This window comes from Mauremys reevesii, linkage group 9 (assembly GCF_016161935.1).
Source record: "Mauremys reevesii isolate NIE-2019 linkage group 9, ASM1616193v1, whole genome shotgun sequence".
Taxonomy (NCBI): Eukaryota; Metazoa; Chordata; order Testudines; family Geoemydidae; genus Mauremys; species Mauremys reevesii.
The window spans coordinates 35,806,396-35,829,818 of NC_052631.1; the positions used below are offsets into that span (position 1 = coordinate 35,806,396).

At 43.5% G+C, this 23,423-nt stretch overlaps 1 long non-coding RNA gene across 1 annotated transcript in view; it reads left to right on the forward strand.

Moving 5' to 3' along the window:
* Positions 1-1,925: 1,925 nt before the first annotated feature.
* Positions 1,926-23,423, forward strand: part of LOC120372230 — a 95,769-nt gene continuing 74,271 nt past the window's right edge. Inside the window, exons 1-2 of the long non-coding RNA XR_005584804.1 lie at positions 1,926-2,040; positions 22,948-23,099. This is a non-coding gene — a long non-coding RNA (uncharacterized LOC120372230). The remainder of the gene's footprint in view (positions 2,041-22,947; positions 23,100-23,423) is intronic.

Sequence of the window (23,423 nt, forward strand, 5' to 3'; positions counted from 1 at the left end):
CTCGTCCGCTGGCCACAGTCCTCGGTGGCTCGTCGTCCAGTGCCTGCCACCCAGAAAAGGTTGGGGACCACTGTACTAAAGCATCCTTTGGAGAAATTGCAATGAACACAATCAATAGTGTACTTCAGAAGGATGGAAGTGGCATGGTAAAAAACAATCCATGAACAGCTCACATACTCATTCCTCATGCGTCTACAATAACTGGGGTAGATGTTCCCTACTGCTCTCCTGTCTTTGCAGCTGCTTGTTATCGGCGAGTAGTGATCGCTCTATTGGGGATCGATTTATCGCGTGTAGTGTAGACGTGATAAATCGATCCCCGATCGCTCTCCCGTTGACTGCTGAATTCCAGCTTGGCAAGAGGTGGAAGCAAAGTCGACAGAGGAGCCGCGGCAATCGACCCCATGCGATTCTTGTAGCTGAAGTTGCGTATCTTAGGTCAATCCTCCCCCTAGTGTAGACCAGACTGATAAAGACTTCTCTGGATAATGGTTATACTTTGGTAGCAAGATTGGTCATGCTTGAAAACCAAGTCCTTGCACAGTCTACATCACAGCTGTGAATTAACCTCATTCAAGAAGTCCTCTAACCCACAGTCTGTTACACACATGAATATTTCAGTAACTCAAATGTTAGTTGGGTGAATTTAAAAATATCTTTGTCTTACCTCTTCTCCCAATGAGCTCACATTGGTACTATCAAGATATAGGCTGATACAAATTCCAGACTGACAGAGCTGCTGATTACCTGATTATACATTCATACCCAACACAGTGGAAGCCTGCATGCGGAAGAGACCATTCACATCATTCTGTAAGCAAGGAGATATGATGATCACCAACCTCTTCCTTGTGAGTGGAAAATAATGCAAGAAGCAGATCCAGCAACACTGTGTGTGCTTCCAGAAGCTTAAGACATGTTGTGATGGCTTCCAAAACCCATGTTCCCCCCGGTGCAGCCCTGTGCTGTATTGTTGATTTTGCAAAGACATTGTGTTGGTGAGTTTCATTTGCTTTTTGCAATATTATGCACAGGGGAATCCAGATTAGACATTACAATTTTTTGTACAGCCATTAACCTCTTTGTTGCTGGTTCTCCATTGCACTTGTGTTGCTGTCATTCCACCACACGCTGAGTTCAGCAGAATACCAGAGTATACCTGATACCTGTGGCAGAAGCAGCAGCTGTTTTATTTAGGAACATACCAGCTGGTTCCCAACTTCATACAGAAAACAAAGAAGGATGCTCCGGGCTGAATTATATATTTATCATGGCAATACCTGATTCAATTTTAAAGGGGCATTGTTTGTGCTACCATAATACAAACACAGGGGTGCTTCCAGCGAACAACTTGCTATAGTAGCTTGTTAGTTGTGCATGGGATTATCTGAATTGAGTCCCCTTCAGTGATAGCTGAAGACTATAAATCACTGTAATATATTAGTTAGCTGTAACCTATTTAAGGACTTTTAACCTCTCCATTCCAGTGTTGTGTGTGTTTGCTACACTGGGAACTGAGGCACACTTGTTTTTCAATATTCTGTTCATATGTCGTATCGCTTTCTCCCACCCTTTATCTGAGTCCTCTGTTTAGAATATAAGCGCTTTAGGAGAAGAATTGTCTCTAAGCACAGAGCTTGGTGTGTCATCTAGGTGTGATACTACTCATAATTCAGCTTATGGCAAGGAACTGTGTGGCTTTCTCAACCTTCTTCTTAGTTGTATAATTTTAAGTCTAATATAGTTAAAATAGTTTCTGTATCTCTTTAATTGTCTTCCATGTTCCTTCCTAGTTTGAAATAACTTTCTTGATGGAACAAATCCAATAAAGCCGGAGCTGTAGTTGGCCTAATGTCTTTTAAAAACCTCCCCTTTGGTCTTTGCTGCAGTGCTGCTTCCCATGGTGTTTGTTCTCAAGTAATGTAGCTGGAACAATGACAGCCTAATTGAAAGCATGTGACCACAATTTTAAACCCGTGATGTGATTGCTCCTTTCAAGCCCTGCTATGAGCCATGCGGAAGGTAAAATGTTTGTCTAAGGTAAATAATATCCTGTTTCATTAGTCAGCATTTACAGGAGAGGGTTGGCATTTCCCACAGTAGCAAAAAGGGTTGCTCAGAGCTGCCAGCTTGTTGCAACAGCTGCAATGCACAATTATAATATGTAGCATTGCGGTATTAGGACACTCTAACCATTCAGCATGGGCTAGCCTATGAACCATTCTATTCTTGATAAATATATTCACCATTTATGTTCCTGATATTAATTTGGGGATAGTACGTACAGGCAGCTCATTGTTGGTGTTCTCCAAGAACAAGAAATCTTGTGGGATTATGCAGAGGATTGGGCGTGTGCCAGAAAGAGGAACGATGTAGACAGTAACATTTTAGAGCCAAATGAAGCAGTTCCATAACAACTTCCCATCCAAACGCTTTGAGATATAACTTTGATCTAGGAACAAATTTGAAGAAATGGAAACTGACAGCACATTGTAAGCTTTTCAGGGCAGGGCTGTCTTTGTTATATGTTTGTACAGTGCCTAGCACAATGGGGACCTGGCCTCTAGATGCTACTGCAACACAAATAATAATAATAGCAGAAATTAATACTGAAATACTATCTTCTAATCGTAAGGAATGGTAAACTGCCCACTACTTGCTCTATCTGGTCTGATACATTTATCTTAAAAATATCATTGAGAAAAGCCTGGTTGGCTGGGCAAGGTCATCTTATAATGTACAACCTCACTGAATCAGACCTACACTGCCCCAATGGTGAGTTTAACTGGTGTTGTTTTTTTTAATGAAGGGAGCAAAGACGTGTGTGTGTGTGTGTGTGTGTGTGTGTGTGTGTGTTTATAACAAGGAGAAATGGGCATGTCCCTTTGTAAAACCCCGAAATGACTCAGCCGATCTCCCACCAGAACAAAGACGCTGTCTGAAATACACACAAATAATTATTCTCAAGCCTCTCTCTTTCTGTTTTACTTGCTTTGTGTGAGTGCACCCACAGATGAGAGGGAGTCAAGACTAGAGCTGTGACCATGATTCATGGTGAATAACTTGATGAATTTATCCCTTTTTGTGTTCATTAATCATCTGAGATTAGATTTTCATTTCTTATTAACTTGATTATGGGAACATATTTCAGACTATGGGTTGTTGACTATGGCCCTGGTTCAGGAAATCACATGTTTTCCCCATTCAGACAAGCACTTACGTGTGTGCTTGATTTTAAGCATGTGTGTAGTTCCATTGTCTATACTGGGACTGTTCACATATGTACAGTTAACTCAATGAATGTCTTTGCAAGATCAGGGTTTAACCATTCATTTTTACTATGCCGTCAATTACTCATTATTGTGGTGTCTGGTTACCTAAGTCACATGGTGAGACTTTTAAAATGACAAGCTTTTAAAAATAGAAGGATGGAATTGTCTGCATAAATACTTCAGGCCTGATACCAATACCACTTTTCATTTGGAATAACCCCTTTTCCCAACCCTCCCCAAAGATGGTTTCAAGTGCACCTTTAATAGTAAGATTTAGAACCATATATCCTAGATGGTGACTTATGAACTGTTGTTATTCATTATTTGTATTTCTGCCATGCTAGGAGTGCCAGGTATCCATTGTGTGAGGCACTATACGAATTGAGAACACACAAAGGAAGTCCGTGCCCAAAGAGTAAAATTGCAGAAAGCTCCAAAAAAAAGAATACTGTTAACACTTTCTCACAGAAATCATTGGCAAGTTATGACAAGTTTGTGGTTAATTTCACTGACTTTCCCTTCCATTAGTCACAGAATCACTGACCTATTCACAGGGCTTTGGTTTGCAGAAATGTGAGGTCCAAGTTTTCAAAACTGCATGTCTAAAACAAGTCATAGTTAATAAGAGTGGCTGGATTTCAGAGGTGCTGACCAACTCCACAGCCCAATGAAGTCAGATTTGAAAATGCGGGACTACATTTTTTGTATAAACTTAAGTCCTGTGTATATGACAGTTACAACTATGATAAGGAGTCCAATTCCAACGTGATGTTCCATAGTATGTTTGTAACACGCTTTCCCTAAATATCTTAATTGTATGGTAGTAAGCAGGGCTGCCGGGAGTGGGAAAGATGAAAGGGGTACTTTGCTCCAGGATCCCAAAATGATGTGGGGCAGCCAAGCCAAATTTGAGTATGAGGAGTTGTGAGATGGTGCATTGGGTTCCAATACCACTCAGGTTTGACCCACCATTAATAGTGTGGGCAGTGACTCACCAACCCTGACCCGGCCCAGATCCCACAATCACTGCCACTGGCATCATCGCACCAGTCCTGAGTTGACCCAGCAGGCTGAGAGCCTTGAGGTAGAAATGGGGCTGGAGCTTAGGGAGAGGTGGGAGTGGGGAGGGCAGCAACACCACAGCCTTTACCCTCTCTGACCTCAACCCCTTTCCTCATCTTACACTTTCATCTCCAAGGTACATTTTTTGGAAGCTTCAGATTTTGCCCTGGGCCTTCAAAAACCTTTGGCTCTTTCGTAGCATATAGTGTGACAGACTCAAACCAGTGGGGTACAGGAGTCTGATCGAGGGCAAATATACTGGTCACTGGATGAGTAGTTTTCTGTTCCCTGAGTGACCAGAGCAGGGGCTGCACTAGAGTAATCAGGAACCTGCTAGAACCAGTTAAGGCAGACAGGCTGATTAGAACACCTGCAGCCAATCAAGGCAGGCTAATCAGAGCACCTGGGTTTTAAAAGGAGCTCACTCCAGTTGGGGTGGGGGAGCCAGAGGAGAGGAAGTGCCTGTGAGGAGCTGAGAGTGAGAGGGTGTGCTACTGGAGGACAAAGGAGTACAAGCGTTATCAGACACCAGGAGGAAGGTCCTGTGGTGAGGATAAAGAAGGTGTTTGGAGGAGGCCATGGGGAAGTAGCCCAGGGAATTGTAGCTGTCATGCAGCTGTTATAAGGGGCACTATAGACAGCTGCATTCCACAGGGCCCTGGGCTGGAACCCGGAGTAGAGGGTGGGCCCGGGTTCCCCCCAAACCTCCCAACTCCTGATCAGACACAGGAGGAGTTGACCCAGACTTTGGGGAAGATTACTGAGGTGAGCAAATTTGCCAATAAGCGCAGGACCCATCAGAGTAGAGGAGGAACTTTGTCACAATAGCTATAATGCTTCTATATTACAGATAACAGAACTTCGCACAACTTTGGTCACGTCTGGAACCAGGATCATGTAGACCATAAATGTTTTGGAAAATATTTGTTGTATATTATTTGTAGCTCTTCTCTTTGTAGGCCATTGGGAAAGAAACTGATGGAAACAATAAATGAAGCCAGTAAATAGACTTGTGTACAGTGAACTTAAAATTCCCTGTTTTATAAAAAATAACAATTGCACAGGGCCAACATCATTAATGTTGATCTCAGTATACTTCTGTTGACACTGACAATGACCAGATGTTCAGTGAAATCCTATTAACATCTGTTTCACAATTTCAGATGCTTCCTGTGTTCAGGCTAATTCCAAAGCCCATTGAAGTCAATGGAAGTCTTCTGTTGACTTCAGTGGACTTTGGATCAGGCCTTTAGACATTTTCAAAAGCACAAAGGTGGTTCAGAAAAATACTGGAAATGCAGTCCCAAGCAGATTTCACCATGCTGTGAGAACTGTACATTGGTGGGCTTTGCAATATGCATCAAATCACACATTCATGGTGATGTGTAGGTGGAATATAGATAAGTGGACAGATCATCAGAATTAAAATGGTGCAGGAAAAAGCTTGGCTCCTACAACTTATTTTACATCTTGAAAATCCTTTTTCCTCACCCTCCCGAAAGAAATTTTAATAGATAGCACAGGGGAAAGTCAGTTTTCAGCATCAGTGACTTTGCATGAAAATGGATAGAAAATTAATTTAGGTCATTCAAATTTTTTCCCATATGTTATAACTTAAAAACTTTTCACTTGATGATGATTTGCTTCAGCTTTTAATCACTAATCTTTGCACCTCCATTCAGCCACCTGGTGATGGAACTGCAGTGGCATGTGCATTAAAAGGCAGCACAGAGTGAAAGAAGACTAGATATTTCAAAGCATTTTGTTCATACTGCATGTGCAGTACATGTTAAGAAGCAAGCGTTAAGAAAGATGACACACTCACTGAAAATCACTATTTGAGTTAACGCTAACAAGACAATTCTGTTCCCTTTGGTTCCATGAAAAGCAGAGTAGGTATTATAGGGCAGATTCTCTGTCCTGTTTTGTTCCCTTGCCCCCAGGACTATGACATTTTTGTTTGTTTTTCTTTTGTTGTGTAGATAAGGACCAGCACAAATAAAATTAGTGAGGCCCCTGAGGTAAGCCAAGAAAAGATATAGCAGGTGAATAAATAGCTGTCCATCAGAGAGAGAATTAGGAGGGGAAAAGAATCATGAACTTGTCAATGATTCAACACTTTTGTCTAAGAAAATAAACAGTTTATTGCCAGCCTGAACAAACCACTACTTGTTCAGTATGGACTAGTTCCAAGCCAATGATGAGGGCATGTCTGGTACCAAATGGTTATAAGAAATCCTACATTCAAGCCCTTTTTTGGACTGCTTACTCATCTTCTGAGAACAGAAATAAAAGTAAATATTTTGTATCTTTTTTGCAAGATTTGTCAGATCAGGGTAATGCAGAAACATTGATGGCTGCACCAGTACTTTGGGAATATCACACTAGCACTTTTGTTAATATAAGATATGTTACTTAGCGACACCCCTCTGAGTGACATAAGTTACACTGACAGAAGCACTAGTGTGGACAGCGCTATGTTGGTGGAAGATGCTGTCCTGTCGGCATAGCTACTGCCACTCATTGGAGGTGGTTTAATTATGTCGACAGGAGAGCTCTCTGCTGTCAGCATCGAGCAGCTACATGAGTGATCTTACAGCAGCGCAGCTGCATCGGTACAGCTGTGCTGCTGTCAGCTCGCTAATGTAGACATGGCCTTTATAAATCTGAATTTTAGATGGATTATTAATATGGCTTGCTGCACAATACTGGCAGTGCCGCTGGGTGCTGCATTTAACCGGTTGGCAAAGTTTGGGTGATCTTTTGAATTTTTTATTCCTAGTTAAGGGGTCAATTGTGCCTTTTAGGAACAGCCAGTTGTAAAGGGCAGTGCAGAGCCATAGTGCCCCAGAGGGAGAACCAGTTCCTCATTAATTGTGCTGTGGGGAGTAAAGTGATCGAATCACAGAACTCAGGTCAGAAAGGACCACCAAATCATCTTGTCTTACCTCCTGTATTTCACAGCCCTCTGGAGACTAAACTATTGTTTGCAGAGAACAGGAGGGACCCCGAGGTGAACCACTGCCGGAGGGCCCTGCAGTGGCAGGGAACATATGTAGTGAGATATAGCCAGATGATCCTAGCAAGTGACCTGCAGCCCATGCTGCAGAGGAAGGCAACCCCCGCTCCACCAAGGTCACCTCGTGTTTCTCTCCTCTTACCCCTGCCCCCTGCACAACTGGCTCTCTCTGTTGGCTGGTTCAGAGAGGGAGGGATCCCCTGCTCCCTACCACTTTTTGTCAAGTTGCTTCTGGATGTGAGGGTGTTATTATGAGAACATGTTCAGATGAAGCAATTCAGTAGCAGCCCCTGTGCAAGGGCTGTGATTCTGGGCAGCCTATGCACAGACTATGTTAAGGGGAAGAAATAGTCCTTATTTTCCTCCAAAACGCACCCCACTGCATGACCACATAAAACCTGGTAACAATTTAGGACCTAAACCTTCCAGTGGTTTTCTTCAAAAAATTAAGTATCTGCCTTGCCCCAATAGTTGCAAAAATAGGGGAAATTAGTGCTTTATCGACAGATTTCAATGGACATTCACACTGATGGAGCCTTTATATCCCAAAGTTCTTAGTGGAGCTGCCCTGTGTATCATAAAAGGCCACCATGTCCTTTGTTCAGCTGTTTAAAACAAGTTGATTTGGACATAGTTATTGGATAAAGGAAACTCTTGGTGTTTAAAATTTCAGAGTGATTGATCACATCTTAGAAGGAGGCAGATGGTACCATTATGAATTCCAGATCATTTGTATTGTGCAGCTCCAGGGAGGACTTTTGTTTTATTGATTGGGGGATGGGGCTCTTAATTGTTCTTTTCTTTTCTGGTTTTTGTTTTTTTCTTTTTTGAATCAATGTAGGATTTCAAATGAAACCCTTCTGGCACATAAACAGTAACTCTATATATTATCTATGTTTACAATAAACTGGTTTTGACGCTCTTTAAGGATCTGGGCCAGGATTTAAAACCCCTTATTCAAAGTTTGGAATGAGATCAAACATTGTGGCTTGGACTCATCCAGTTGGTGTTCCCCCAACAGAGAGTTAAACTGAGGCCTTTCTCCCCACCACTTCCCATCAAAGGGAATGAGAATGCTATGGAACTGCAGACTTGATAGGGTAGTTTTCTAAAGCCTATACATATCCGGGCCTTGTCTCCTTCCTGGGTTCATAGAGTCAGAAACTAGGGCTGCAGGCCTTCTGTAGTAAAAGTCAATATGAGCTCCTAAAGTATCTGATGATCTCAATCCACTGAGGTGCCTAGAATTAGCCAAATGGGGTGACTATGGCCAGAGAGGGCTTTGTTGTTAGGGCACTCAGAGGTAGGGCTGATCAAAATCCAGAATTCTCAGTTTGTGGGAAATTTCCATTTTTTTTTAAAGTTCATTGGACTAAAATCTTGATATTTCAAAAGTTTCCACAGAATGGGAATGCTGAAATGTCATCTAAAAAACACGGAGAGCATATTTTTTCTATTGACTTTTTGAAACAAAACTGATGAGCCCCCTTGAGCATTCTGGAGACCTGGCAGCCCTGCACCAGAACAGGGCCCCCAGTGTATCTCTACATTGCAGAGGGGTGGGCAAGCCTCCCAGCCCGGGGTTGATAGACTTGTGCCAGCAGGGCTCGCACTTGTGCACTAAAAATAGCTGCGTGGCCATTGTGGCACTGGCAGAGGCAACCCGTGGGGCTAGCCTGAGTCTCCACCAGGGTTCTAAGGCTTCCAGGGCTCCCAAGCTACTTTTTGACCAGCTCTACCCAGGAAAGGCACAATGATAAAACCCAGGCCCTGTATTATAGCTGTGTTACCATGTTGGAACGTGTGGGGACAGTAATGGTGACTCCTGTTCCAAGGATTACATGCTAGGGCAATGCACACAGTTTGCACCCTCTAGTTCCAGGCCTTCAGTCTCTAGAATATCTCATAGGAACAGTCGCTGTAACTTGTTTTCTGTATTTCTCTAAATATTCCTGTTGTATTAATGAGTTTATTAGCCATTAGGTCTGTAGATTCAGTGCTGATCAACTTTCATATGTTTAACTGTGCTATTAACATCTCTTGGTTGATAAGCACAAGAATAATTTTTTCTCTTTTGGAAAATAAAATCATGTGTGTTTTTAAAAATAATTTCCAGTTACATTATTGAAAACCTTAGCTAGACTGAGTTAAAAATGAATTCTAAACAGGTTTTAGTGTTAGTGCTGCTTGTTCCTATGAAAACTGACATGTATGTTTTCAATCTGTAATATTGGATCAGAAACAGGAAAAGGCTGCAGTTTCACATTCCCCTTGTGTTTTAATGACAACTTCGAGAGAGAGGAAGGATAAGAAATATCTCCCTTTTAATGTGTTGGTTTTAGTTCATAAACTGCATATCATGCATACAGTGAAGAAGTTTGGTAGGTTTTTCAGATGCAGTTTACGAGCTTTTCAGAGTGATAAAAAGCTTTAGCTTATGTCATTTGGAATCTGTGTCTCTTTGCAAAGGCCCATGCTGTGTCACCCTTACTCAAGGCATAGTCCCAATCTGTCAAAATATTAGCTTCATGTCTTTCTGTACTGTCTGGCCTGACTTTTGCAATTAGTTAAGGGTTGTTGTAGGTTTAAAATATTGCTTGCTTTGACAGTATCCAAAATCCCTTACGGCGAAGATCCCTGTTTATTGTTAAAGCACCATCTAACCACAATGCGAAAAAAAGTCCCTGCAGAAATGAGAATTTCAGCAATGCAGATTTTGTTGAAGAAACCCTGTTGCTGGCTCTGAAGCCTTTGAATACAACTGAAACTATTAAATTAGGTTATTTTTCTCCATAAAGCCTGCCTTACAATTCTCATTATCCCATTCTCAGCCTTTTCTCTGTCTTATTAACAACACAAGGTAAGAGCATGGACAATAAGGAGAAAGAAAGTACAAATATTGAGTGGAGTAGTAGTCAGTTTGGTGTTAGACAGTTAGTGAAAGGATTATAATTCATCTGGCTAGAAAACTGGGGGAGATCTAAGGGAAACATCTGAAAAGACTGAATTCTGGGCAATAAAATGGAGGCACTGGAACTAGTGGTGCAGGAGGCCAAACTGGATATTATAGGGATTTCAGAAACCTGGTGGAATAGCACTCATGACTGGGATCAGGGCCGGCTTTAGGCTGATTCCCCCGATTCCCCGGAATCAGGCCCCGTGCCTTAGGCGCCTGCGGGGCCCGATTCGAATACCCGGCAGTGGTCCGGGTCTTTGGTGGCAGAAGGTCCGCGGAAGACCCAGAGTGAGGGAAGGACCCCCTGCCACCGAAGACCCAGACCACCGCCGGGTATTCGAATCGGGCCCCGCAGTTCCTAAAGCCGGACCTGACTGGGATACAAGTATTGAAGGGTATGTGTGGTTTAGGAGAGATTGGAATGCAGGTAAATTGATGGGGTAGCATTGTACATTAATGTACAAGAAATATGAAGTGATAGTATGGACAAAACCAAATCTGTCTGGGTCAAAATCGCTTTGGGGAAGGATTGTACCAGACTCTATTAGGATAGTGTTAGGGGGTCTGCTATAGATCCCCAGGGTCAATCTTGGCTATGGATACAGATCTCTTTAATATTATTAGAGAGAGAAATATATAGAGAGAAATATCTGGGAATTGTGTCAGAAAGGGAGATTTTATCTTCCTGGGTATAAATTGGAGGACAAATGCCACTAATACTGGTAGGCCCAGTTATTCTTAGACATGATAGATGACACTTCTCTTCATCAAATTGTCACTGAACCAACAAGAGTGATGCAATTTTAGACTTGGTTTTGGTATGTAGTGAGGACATCATAGAAGACTGGTTATAAGAATAACCTTGGCTCACGTGATCATGAGTTGATTCAGTTTAAATTAAATAGAAGGATAATTAAAACCAAGTTATCTGTTGTGGTTTTTTATTTCAAAAGGGAAAACTTTGGGAAATTAAGGGATTTAGTTAAAGAAGTCCACTAGATTGAAGAGGTCAGGGACTTAAATGTGGAAGGAGGCTTGGAATTTCTTCAAATCAACTACACAAAATCTGTCAGAAATTTGCATCCCAAGCAAGGGGGGAAAAAAATCTGTAGAGAAATGCTCCAGACCAGCTGAATAAATAACCATCTCAGAAAGGTCATTAGGAGTAAGCAGAGTCCCAATAGAGAATGGAAAAAGAGATTGATCAGCAAAGAAAGCTATATCTTGGAGGTTAGAAAATGTAGGATCAAAGTTAGAATTTCTAAAAGTTAAGCCAAATTTGCTCTTGCCAAAGAAATTACAATAATAAAAGGTTTTTTTTTTTGCTATATATATAAAAGGAGGGATGAGGTTGTCACTATACAGTGTGAATAGAAAGGAGATTAAAGGTAATATAGACATAGCCTAAAAACTAAAAGAATATTTTCCCTCAGTTTTCAATAAGGATGATAACGTGGAATGTGGGCATGAAGGCAGAATGGCGGATGGAAATGTGGGCATTTCTGTTTTCATACACTCATCTGAGGTAGAAGAAAAACTTTTAAGTGCTTAGTGCACTCAAATCAGGGTGACTGGATAGTTTCTATCCTACAGTACTGAAAAACTGGCACATGAGATTGCTAATCTGGTAGCAAGGATTTTTTTTAATCTATCTATTTTGGGAGTAGTATCATGTGACTGGAGAATAGCAGATGTCGTCCCACCTATATTTAAGAAATAGGAAAAAAGTGATCCAGGCAACTCCAGACCTGAAAGTCTGGCTTCAATAGTATTCAAGATTTTAGAACAAACTGTGAAGGAAAGAATAATTAAATCCACAGAGCTAAATAGTGAAGGGGATGTAATGCAACATGAGTTTACTAACATGCCAGACTAACCTGATTTCCTTCTTTGAGAAAATAACTGATTTTTTTAGATATGGGAAGAGCAGTGGCTCTAAACTACTTGACTTCAGTAAAGCATTTGATACAATACCACGTGGAAAATTATGAATTAAATTAGGGAAGATTGGGATCAGTACAAGCATTGTATGGTAGATAAGGAACTGGTTAAAGGGTTGTGCTGAAAGGCGAATTATTGGACTGGAGGGAGGTTACTAGTGGAGTTCCTCAAGGATCAGTTTTGGAACAACTCACTCAATATTTTTATTAATGATCATGGCACAATATCAAATGAAATTTTTTATTGACAAAATTTTTTGTTGGGGGCATCGTCAATGCAAAGGAGGATCAGAATGTGATACCTGAGATGTTGACGACCTGGAGGACTGGAGTGACGGAAATGGGATGGAATTTAATAATACAAAGTTATGAACCTAGGGTCTAATAATAAGAATTTCTGCTACAAATTGGGGAGGCTCATTAATTGGAAGTGACCGGGGAAGGGCGAGACTTGGATGTGTGGATCAATCACAGGATGACTATAAGCCACCAGTGTGATGCAGCTGTGAAAAAAGGCAAATGCAATCCTACAATGCATCAGGCAAAGCGCTTCCGGTAGAGAGAGAGAAGTATTAATACGTTCTCTCTCTCAGGTGCTTGGTTGCCTGGTTCTTGCTCACATGCTCAGGATCTAACTGATTGCAAGATGTGGGATTGGGAAATAATTTCCCCCCAAGTCAGATCGGCAGGGACCTTGGGGGGCGGGGTCACCTTCCTCTGCAGCATGTGGGTGTGGGTCACTTGCCAGGATTATCTGCACATATCTCCCTTCATCAATTCCCTGCCGTTGCAGGGGCCTTGGCCATTGATACACCTCAGTCTCTCCTGTCCTCTCCCTGTGGCAAATAAGTCCCATCTACTGTACATAGTAATATTTGCGTTTAATTTTGGTGATTGGGTCTAGTGTGCAGGGCGGGGGTGGTGTTGGTGGCCTGTGATACACCGGAGGTCAGACTAGATGATCTGATGCTCCCCTCTGGCCTTAAACCCTGTGATTCTATTAATGCTGATAAGCAGTTATAATGCAATAGATTTCCTAACTTAGTTCTCTGGGGAGAAAGCCTGGCTCTGTTGAAATCAATGGGAGGCTTGCCATTGAAATAGAGTGTAGTTGCTGAAATGTTTTGTGGCTGCAGAGGATCGTATGACAATTAAAGTCAGCCAATGGTAATCCAACAATTCAGTTTCTGTGCCACTCCCAATATTTAAACTCCTGTTGATAGCCTAGTGACACTTCCCAGGATGATATTGACTAGGTGAAGCTCATGAAGAGATGTAGATCTAGAGAGAGACATATATGTGTTCACCTGGTATGAATCAATAATTTTCTGTAAGTCCAGTGATGAAATTCTGGCTCCACTGAAGTCAATGAGGAAGTTTTTCCACTGAATTCTCTGGGGCCAGGATTTCACCCACAGTGTTTAACAGTAGATTTCCTGCCTTACTGTTTTAGATAAGAGGGTTCCCCCCATGTACTTTTCATTTATCAACATCCATGTGAGGTAGGGATGCACTGTCCTCATTTCATAGATGGAAGGAGAAACTGAGAAACAGAGAATTGTCCATAATCACAAAGAAACTCTGACACAGTCCGAAACATAACCCAGCTCTCTTAGTTCCCTTTGTCAGCGGACCAGGACGAGGGTGGTCTAGCCCAGTTGTTGGAACAGGCATCAGTCTGATGCCAAAGCTAAGGGTCAAACCATAAGGCAGGAACTGGATACCAGAGCTGAGGGTCAAGCTGGATTCTGTAATCAGGAGCCAGAGTCAAGGGCAAACCAGAGGTCAGGAACTGGAGTGAGCAGGGTATCAGGCAAGGAAAGGTTCAAGGCACGGGCAGGACAGAGGCAAGGCACAAGCAGCAGGACAAGGTAACACAAGAGCTGGCACAATGGTGGGCAGGAGTGCTGCACAGCCAGCAAGCTGCTCCTGCTGCTGGCTGAAGAGCCAGCGTGCTGGTCCCTGTAGCCAATCAGCCGGCATGGCCAATAAAGCAGCCCAGTGCAGGTCAATTGTACTGATGAGGCTGCTTGGAGACTAGCTCTGCTGCAGGCTCTGATTCCTGACAGCTTTTATCTTAATTACAAGACCAGTCATCCTCCAATTCTGTTAATTTCAGTTAAAACCCACTTTCCCACTGACTTTCCACTTCTTGTCCCCCTCCATCTCTTTCGCTTTCCTTCTTACAATTTTGGTAAGTTTCCTATGATTACAGCTTTAGGTACTACCCTGAATGAGTTACTGTGCAATAGCACAAACAGAACTACGGAAGTCTGGGGGCTTTCCCTCCCCCTTCCCCTCTCCCACTTGAGTAAAGGTGAAACTTCAAATCTGCTCTGCAGTGTTAGAAATCAGTACCTCCAACAAAACAAAAGAGCCGTAAATGCTAATTCCCTGGTGTGTCTACTCCAGAGGACAGACAGACACTAAGTGCATTCTGAAAGGTTCATTTATGTGAATTTCTGTAGGTGGACAATAATCCACAAGTGCTAGGCTGAATACTTTCATATTTCTCAAAACTTTTGTTTTCAAAAGCTGACTCCCTATGTTAGCTCTAAAGCCAATATTTAATTTTTAACAATACATTTTTATCTCTTTTCCTGGATCTGGAAACTGAAGTAGGGTGGAGTGTAATTGGAAAGTTGAACCATGGGCCACAATTAATGTGATGACCAGCATTTTGTTGTGCATGTTAAGGATTGCTCCAGGCTGGAAAGTTTGCCAAGGCTGAGAGTACTGATTTTACTGCTTAGCTGAATGGACGTCACGTTGCTTCCTAATTAGAACCTTGTGGTCTATTTTGTCAAGAAAATATCAAAAAATCTGCAGGAGTGGATACATCATCATGTTTCTAACACACTTTTCATTCTAAGAGAAATATTATTTTGTAATGAAGACAACTTTCAAAATAGCTTGTGTATTAACTGACACAAACATTCTATTAGCGACTGCTGTGCAATTGTTAAGATACAGATTTAGGGGGAGTGGAGAGAATTGATAACCCATATAAAGGGAACAGTGGCATTTCTGCTCTGCTAACTTGCAAACTAGGTATGTCAGTGTTATGTGGGCTATTAAGAACATTAAATAATTTAGATTCTTGCTAGTGAAGCTAGACTTAATGTCAGTAGGTCCTATAAAAAACACTATAATCCATTCACTAAAGCCTCTCTCTGTTTCTCCCCCTCTTTCTGCTTCACTGTTGAGCTTTCTTTTAGAATTTTCCGTGTTCCCCCTCCATCCTGTTACAATTTTTAAGAGTATGCTATCTCCACATCTTTCTCTCCCTCCCTCCTTTTGGTTTGTTAAACAAACAAGAATCAACATTCAACAATAAATTATAGAGCTGGATGAGTTGCCAACACCACCACTCATCCAAATTTGGTTGTCTTCTGGCCTGGAGGGGAGGAGGTTTTTCTTCTGTTGTTTTTTCTTGGATTATCCCAAATCCCTGTTCTGTAGGTCTATGACTTTTCTCAGCAGGATTATTACCTTAATAAGGCCATGGTATGCTTAGTACTGCTACTATGGTCACATCAGACTCCAGCTGGGTTTGGAACCTACCCGTTTCTTCTCTAGTGAGCACCTTGATCTATCTTGGTCAAATAAGAGTGTAAGGTACTGTCTATGTCTAGTGTCAACAGCTGGTGGTATCCAATATTTTTCTCCATCTAGTTTTCTTAGGATTGGGTCTCCTGGTTTAAACTTGGGCAAGCTTATTCTGCCATAGAGGAATCCTCAGCAGCTACAGAGCCCCATATGCCAGAGTACACTGTGATTTATAGCTGGGAGATGACCTTTTGGTGATTGTCACCAGTTGTGGAGTTTAAAGCTGTCCAAAGGCTAATAAGATCTCCTCTGTGGCCAGCACAAGACCAACCAGAGGATCAGGGTTTCTCCCCTCTGTGGTGGGGAGACCTTTTCCTCCTACATATTTCATTGCACCTCTTTAGGTCTGCACCAGATATGGACATGCCTATTTTTTTACATTGCTGAACTGACAGGTCCCTGCTATGTACTCTGTTACATCAGTCTTCACTGTCTCATCAGCAGTTCCTGCACTTTTAGAACCTTCTGAGCTCTACTGTGCATTTTCTGCACTGGGCTTCTCCTTTAGCAGGACATTTTCCTCCCTGTTTCTAGTCCTCCTTAAGACCATCTCAGTGTCTGCAGTTCAGGTGCTGACTTGTGTGTGTGTGTGTGCGCCATCCTCTCCTTTCTGTCCTCTTCCCTCCGCCCCCGAAGTGAGTGGCAGGTGGGGCCTTGAGGGAAGAAGCCAGGCAGGAGCGGGGCCTCGAGGTGGAGCACGAGCAGAGTGGGGGGCAGGGCCATGGTCTGGGCATTGGGGCCCGCAAAAAATTAATCTGGCCCTGCGGGTGCTGAGAACCCCTTATTTTTTTTCGGTGGATGGTTAGGCCCTGGAGCACCCAGAGTTGGCACCTTTGAGGCTAGGAGATTAATTGCAGTGGTCTCACTAATGAGAGAGGCTGTAACATACACTCGTTGACTTTACAGCTGTATAGGTTTTGAATGGATCCAACCAATTTACTTGTCCAACTAAGCTAGTAGAGAAAACACTAGCTATGACAAGAGAACAGCTTTCCACAAAGCAGTAATGGGGCTTCACTATGATCAATTGATTGTATTTTGCACTTTGCCCCAAAATTGAAAAAAAAAAAACACAACCCTGCACACACAGTCATGCTTGTCTACTGTGGAGAATGGAGAAGGAAAAATATCTTTGGTCCTGGCTTTTGTTCTCTCAAATTGTCTATGGATGTAGATGCTAACTACAAAAACAGAGGTTTTGAGAGAATGTTGACAGTTGATCTCACAGCCATCCTGCTGGAAAGCTTTAAGGCAGTGTGGCTTAGTGGATAGGACTCAGATTCAAGAGACCTGGGTTCTAGCCAGTGCTGCCACTATCCTGCTAGGAGACCGTGGCAAAGGTGCCTCAGTTTCCCCATATATAAATTGGAGATAATGATCCTTAACTCTTACATAACACTTTGAGATCTACGAATGAAAATCACAATATAAAAGGTAGGTGGTATTTTAATTAAGTTACATCTTCTGTGTAGGTCTTTAAGGCAATTTGATCCAACACAAACATACTCAGTAAACTTTGTTTTTTTGTGTTGTGGTAACTGACATGTGACAGGAAGTAAGAGGCACTAACTTCACTTATCCAAGTGCTGTGAAGTTTCGCCTTGGATCACCATGCAACAGATACTCAGCAATTTTTCTTCTGATGCTGAGCACTTTTGACATAAAATATCTGGTCATAAGAGAACAAAGATATGCAGGAAATGACTAACCCATTCTGGGATGGGCCAGCATAAGTGGAGGTAACGGAGTGCCCCTAAATCTATTTTTAGTCTTGTCTTTCTTCCTTGGAGAAACTGGCATTTCCAGGTCTGTATGGAAATGCCTGGTGTCCGTTAATAGTATGAAACTTTCATTGCACTTCACTTGGACACAGATGGGGAGGAAACTTTCTTGCAGTACTGGTTACTCTGACTTTTGCAAACATATGTTAATATGAAGATAAGAATTGACATAATTCTCTTAGGCTACATCCATGCTGCAAGCTAGGGGTACGATTCCCCTGCTTGGGTACATATACTCTCACCAGCTCTCGGAGAGCTGTGGTATCATGGGTAGCAGCAGCAGAGGCATGGCATAGCCATATTTAGTGAATACTTAATAATATTCACTAAATATGGAATCATTGGAAATCATACCAATGGGGAAAACAAATTGAATGACTTATCCAGGCTGAATGTCATGTTTGCCAGTTTCTGAATCCAGCTGATTTCATATCTCTAATCATATCTCAAACCATACCGGAAGCCTCTGGAATAAACTTTAGAGTTTACCCTAGATGACACACACATATCCATTTGATCCTTTTAAAATACTGACCAGTGGCAGGGAAGTACAATGAAAATGGTAACTTCCTTGTTCTTTATGGTGTCTATCCTATGCAATTCACAGTCCTACTGCATTTTCTGATGCAGAAGCATTTCCAATGATCTGGTCTGTGAAGTGTTGTAAATGTGTCTGATTTCATTCTCACCCTCTTCTCCGCACACATAACTAGCAAGAAAAAGGGGCCAGATCGTCAACTGGTGTAAATGGGTGCAGCTCCATTGAAGTCATTATACACCAGCTGAAAATCTGGCCCACACTTCCTGTTACAGGCAGTGATTTGAATCAGACTTGTACAAAATATGGTTTCTACCAGAGCACTGAATCAAACAAGTATAGTCTCTGTTTTCCCCTTGCAGTAATGTCATCACTGCTTATGTTTGACATGAACTTTATCTTAATGTATTTCAACTCTCAACTCTATGCATGTGCCTGTTCAGTTTTTAAATCCTTTCCAGTAAGGAGTAAGTCAATTAAACTGTCTTCCTAAAACTTCACAGGAGTGAAGGCTTAAGAGCAATGCCCCAGAAAATAGATCACAACAGGAAACCTATTAAAAGATGTATCACTGATTTGGCTTTGTCCTCCAAATGCAAAGAAATTCAGGATTAAATGTGTCTGATCCTAAATTGTATGTGTTGTGCTTTCATATTGCTGGGGCTCTCAAAATAGTCTTTCAAAAGAATGAGGTGCTGTGGAATATCTGCCTGGATTCTGATTGCATTGGTTTGTTTTAGCTTTGTGAAACTCTATAGTAAGATATTTCCTAGAAGTGGAAAATTAATAGCCCCTCATATTGTAATCAATGTTTTCCCAAAGCACACTAGTGTTTTTAAAACATTAAATTAATTTTTTTAAAATTAAATTAAATTTTAAATTCATTCAAATAGTTAAGCCCAGAGTCACATGGAGTTACTCAAATGATCTTTACTAAATACAGTGGGATCTCACTTAAATTGGTGTAATTCAGACACTACCCTACTGAAGCCAACGGGATTATAATGGCATAAAACTTTTGTAAGACAGAGAAAAACTGACAATGAAATTGCATGACAAAACAGTGCAGTGCTGACATATGGCTATAAAATTACAGTTCATATGTTAGCCTTTCCAACATTCAAGACAATAGCCATTGTCCTTCCTCTAGCAAAGTCCTTTATCGATATCCTCATGGTAAAATAAAAAAATCCATTTTATACTGAATATTGTACACTTTTAATGGCACGTCTGTAGCCCCCAAATAAACAGATGTGTAGTTTACACCTGGTCATAAGTCTAACAAGAGAGACTTGTGATTTATGGGAGGCACTATTTACCTGTTCTCCTAATACAAGAACAAGGTGGCATGCAATAAATACTATCATTTTCATGAATCATTTGTGTTGGTGTGTTCCATCCCAGTAAATCTACCTAACTAGTAAGAGGGCTGCTCTCAGGGCCTGAATCCAGAAATGAAGCCTGACAGTATGTGGCCTGAAAGCTACAAAATAATGATTGATACCAGGACTGGTGTTTTCATCTGCTGAGTTTTCCACCGTAATCTCCAGAGTTAGGGGATCAAAGAGTGTAGGCTCTTCTATTCTGACTCATCTGTCTCTTTATCTTCCCACCCTGTCCTTCAAAATTGTGGTGTTTGTTGTTCAAAATGTAGTTTCCAAATTCACGCTTAGAGTTGGCATCTTTGGTGGGAGGGGTGTTGTGGCTCAGGTGCTGCCTCTCCTCCCCTCCACCATGTGGCCTTGCAGGAAAACTGAAGAGAGGAGCCAGCAAAAGGCTACAGCTTCTAGGGACAGAATCAGCAAAGCAGGGACTGCTGCACTGTGTGGTTTTATGTAAAATGGGACCCAATCTGAGTCACTTCTCCTCCTCCCAGTGCTCTGGGGGCTCTAGGAGCCACTGCATCCTCCTCTCCCCACCGCCTTGTAGCCCTGGGGAAGAACTGCAGAGAAGAGCCAGACAGGGACTCTATTCGCTAGGAGCACCTGAGCAGGGACTTTGTCCACCTTTGGACACCTCAGCCATTGTTGTAGAATGTTCTCTGACAGTCTCTGCCTGCGCTAATTGGTTGTTTGCACCAACCATCCACCTTCCTCACAGTCTCTTCACCTCAGCTTCACACCACACCTGCCCTCCCTTCCTTCCTTCTCCCTAGCCCTGTCCCCCTGCCCTGCCTTCCCTTCACTTTTCATTTAGCCAACACTCTCCTAAGCAAATCACCCACCCAAAACATGAAAAAAGTGGCACTAACATACAGTTTGCTGCCATCACATTGTTCACTCTGGTGATGTGTTCTGCCCCTTCCCCCACCCTGTATCTGTATTGTCTGTTGAGACTGTAAGCTCCTTGGGACAGGGACCAGCTACTGCTCTGTATTTGTCCAGTGCCTAGCACACTGGAGCCCCATCCTTCATTGGCCTTTGGCACTACTACAATAAACAGGGCTAATAATAGTAGTAAGAACTCCGACAATGACACAGAAATGGATGAAAGGTTTTCTTAAAGTCTCGTACGTGTCCTACTCATTTCAACCATAGTCCATTGAAAAGAGATGCATGCAAAGTGGTTTCCAACATAACTAATTCATATTATATAAGGGTACGAGCCATCATAGCCAGCCCTGGGAATTAAGGGCAGAGGGCCAGCAGGCAGGGCCAGATTAACTTTTTGTGGGCCCAGCACCAAACATATTTGTGGGCCCGCTATGGGGCAAGGTGCAAGGGGGCGGGATGGTTAGTCTCCAGAGTGAAGGGTGGGCTGGGGGTAATGAGGCACAGCACGGCGGGAGCAGCCCTGCTCTGTGCAGCCCAGCAGGAGGGCACTGTTAACAAACCTGCAGCTGCCAGACGCACACTGGCCTGCCCAGCCCTGTGCTGCCAGCATCCCCTTTCCCCTTGAGAGCGGGCCTGCACTGCACCGCCCCCCTGCCCAGCGCCCCACCCTTATGCCCAGCGCCCCCTCACCCAGAGACCTCCACCGCAGATCTCTTTGCCCAGCCCTCCCACTGACCTCCCCTGCTGGCCTCCCACCACAACTGCACAGCAGCCTGCACACCACACCACGCCACACCAGCGCCTGCCACCCATAGACCTCCCCACTGCTCACCACCTTCCTCACAGTCCCACCATCACAGCTGCACAGCACCCCATATTCCTGAGGGGATTCTGTACCAAAAATTTAAAAATTCTGTGCACAATATTTTAAAATTCTGCAAATTTTATTTGTCAATAAATAAATGTGGAGGCTCCAACATGGCAGTGGGGAGCACAGACCACTGGTTGCATGGAGGTGGGAGATTACCCTGTAGCCTCCCCCCGACCCCACCCTGGGACAGGGACTTGACAGTGAGGCTGCACCTGACCCTGACACAGTGCAAGGGCCAGGCCTGCCCCCCTGTGCCAGGTGCACCAGGTGTGGGTGAGCAGGCTCAGCCCAGCAGCAGGATCCAAGTGCAGAGGGACTTAGTGTGGGGGATCCAGTTGGGAGTAAGAGAGCTCTCTGTGGGGCAATCTGGGTGTGGGCTGCTCAGTGGGAGACCTGGATGCACAGAAGCTCATTGGGGGGTTCCAGGTGCAGGGGCATTGGGACTCTGCAGGGGATCCAGGTGAAGGTGTTTGGGGCTCAGCAGGGGAGGTCTAGGTGCAGGTGGTTGGGGCTCAATGGGGAGGGTGTCTGGGGGGCACATCAGGGTGGTACAGATGCAGGGGAGGTGGGGCTTGTCAGGGTGAGGGTTTGATGGGCCTGCTTAACAGAGGAGCCCCAGTTTCTGCCAAGGGGATGCTGCATGCTGGGCTCCAGCTTGTCCCCTCTTCCCCCATCCCATGCTCCTTCTCCACCGCTCCATCACCTCCCCACCCCACCCCCTTCTTTCCCCTGCCTCTTTCCCCCAACCTCCACTTCCCCTACCCCCTTCTCTTTCCCATCCCATGCCCCTTCCCCACTGCTCCATCTCCTCCCCAGGCTTGGGGGGCAGATGGAAAACTGCCCCCAAGTACTCACCAGCGGAGCGGGTTGGGACTGGGTCACTCCACTTCCTGCCAGCTGAGGAGTGCAGAGTGGCCCGACCCCTGCTGCAATCCCCCAGGACACATAGCTCAGGGGTGGGAGCTTGCGGGGGACAGGGCAGAGTGGGGGCAGGGACAGCTTTCCTGGCCAGCTCATGGCACCATGGTAAATCCAGTACTGCCAGCAGGGCTGGCCACAACCCCAGATGGCATCACTGTGACCACTTGCTAATGGCATCCTTCCTTTACCCGGAGGTTTGATTTCAATCCATCCCAGTGCTTCTAATACATGCTGGGATTGGCCAGTGGGTTGCACTGGGCAGAAGCTGACCTTCCCGTGCTCTGTTCTCCTGTCTTTGCAAAAATTCACTGCATGTTTTGTAGGAGGCTTGGCAATGGCTCTGTGCTGTAGTTTGGATGGGGCTGCAGGCCTTGATCACTCCATAGGTTAAGAGGATGCTTGGGACGTGAGCATCAGGAGAGGGACATCAGTGGCAGCTCAGAATGGCTGTTGCCTTTCCCCCACTCACTACTGCCAGGGCAGGGGCCTGTAGGGCTTAAGCTTGCCTGAACTTAAAGGTTTAATCAAGTTGCAGCCATTTGGTCATAAGATTCCAAATTTGTTTCTCTCATCAGCACCTTGCTATTTGCAAGAATTTACTGATAAATGAATGAAACAGAAGTGAACTTCACTGCACATAAAATACAATACGGTTCCAAACTGGAAATGTAAGAGCCAGCATTTTATCTTTGCTTTTCTCTTCAGGCATGGATGGTTCAGAGGCAGTTCACTTGTCTGTGCAGTACCAAAGGCCAGTGAGAATACAGCAGGAATATTTCTAGCACAGTCTAACAGAATTTTCATCCATCAAGAATCAAGGGACATCAGTGATGCTCTGCCGGCTGCTTATCCTGAAGGTAATTCTGAAATACAATCTTTCTGCAATGTTGCTTTTATTATAACCTCAATCTTGGCAGTCTGGAAGTTACTTAATTTGATATACATATCACATTCCCCCCACCCTCCAAAGCCCTCTCCCAATTTTTATTATTTACTATTATGTTATGCTAATGGAGTAACTGATCATAGTAGAAGGCTATCATCTTCTGTGTGGACCAGGCACTGGAGGGGGATGGAAACACACACTTTGTCAGTGGGTTTTACAGCTATTTGCTATACAGCAAGTGAATGTTGATACTCAGGAAGAGTGAGTTCATCTCTAGTTCAGTAGAGAAGCATGC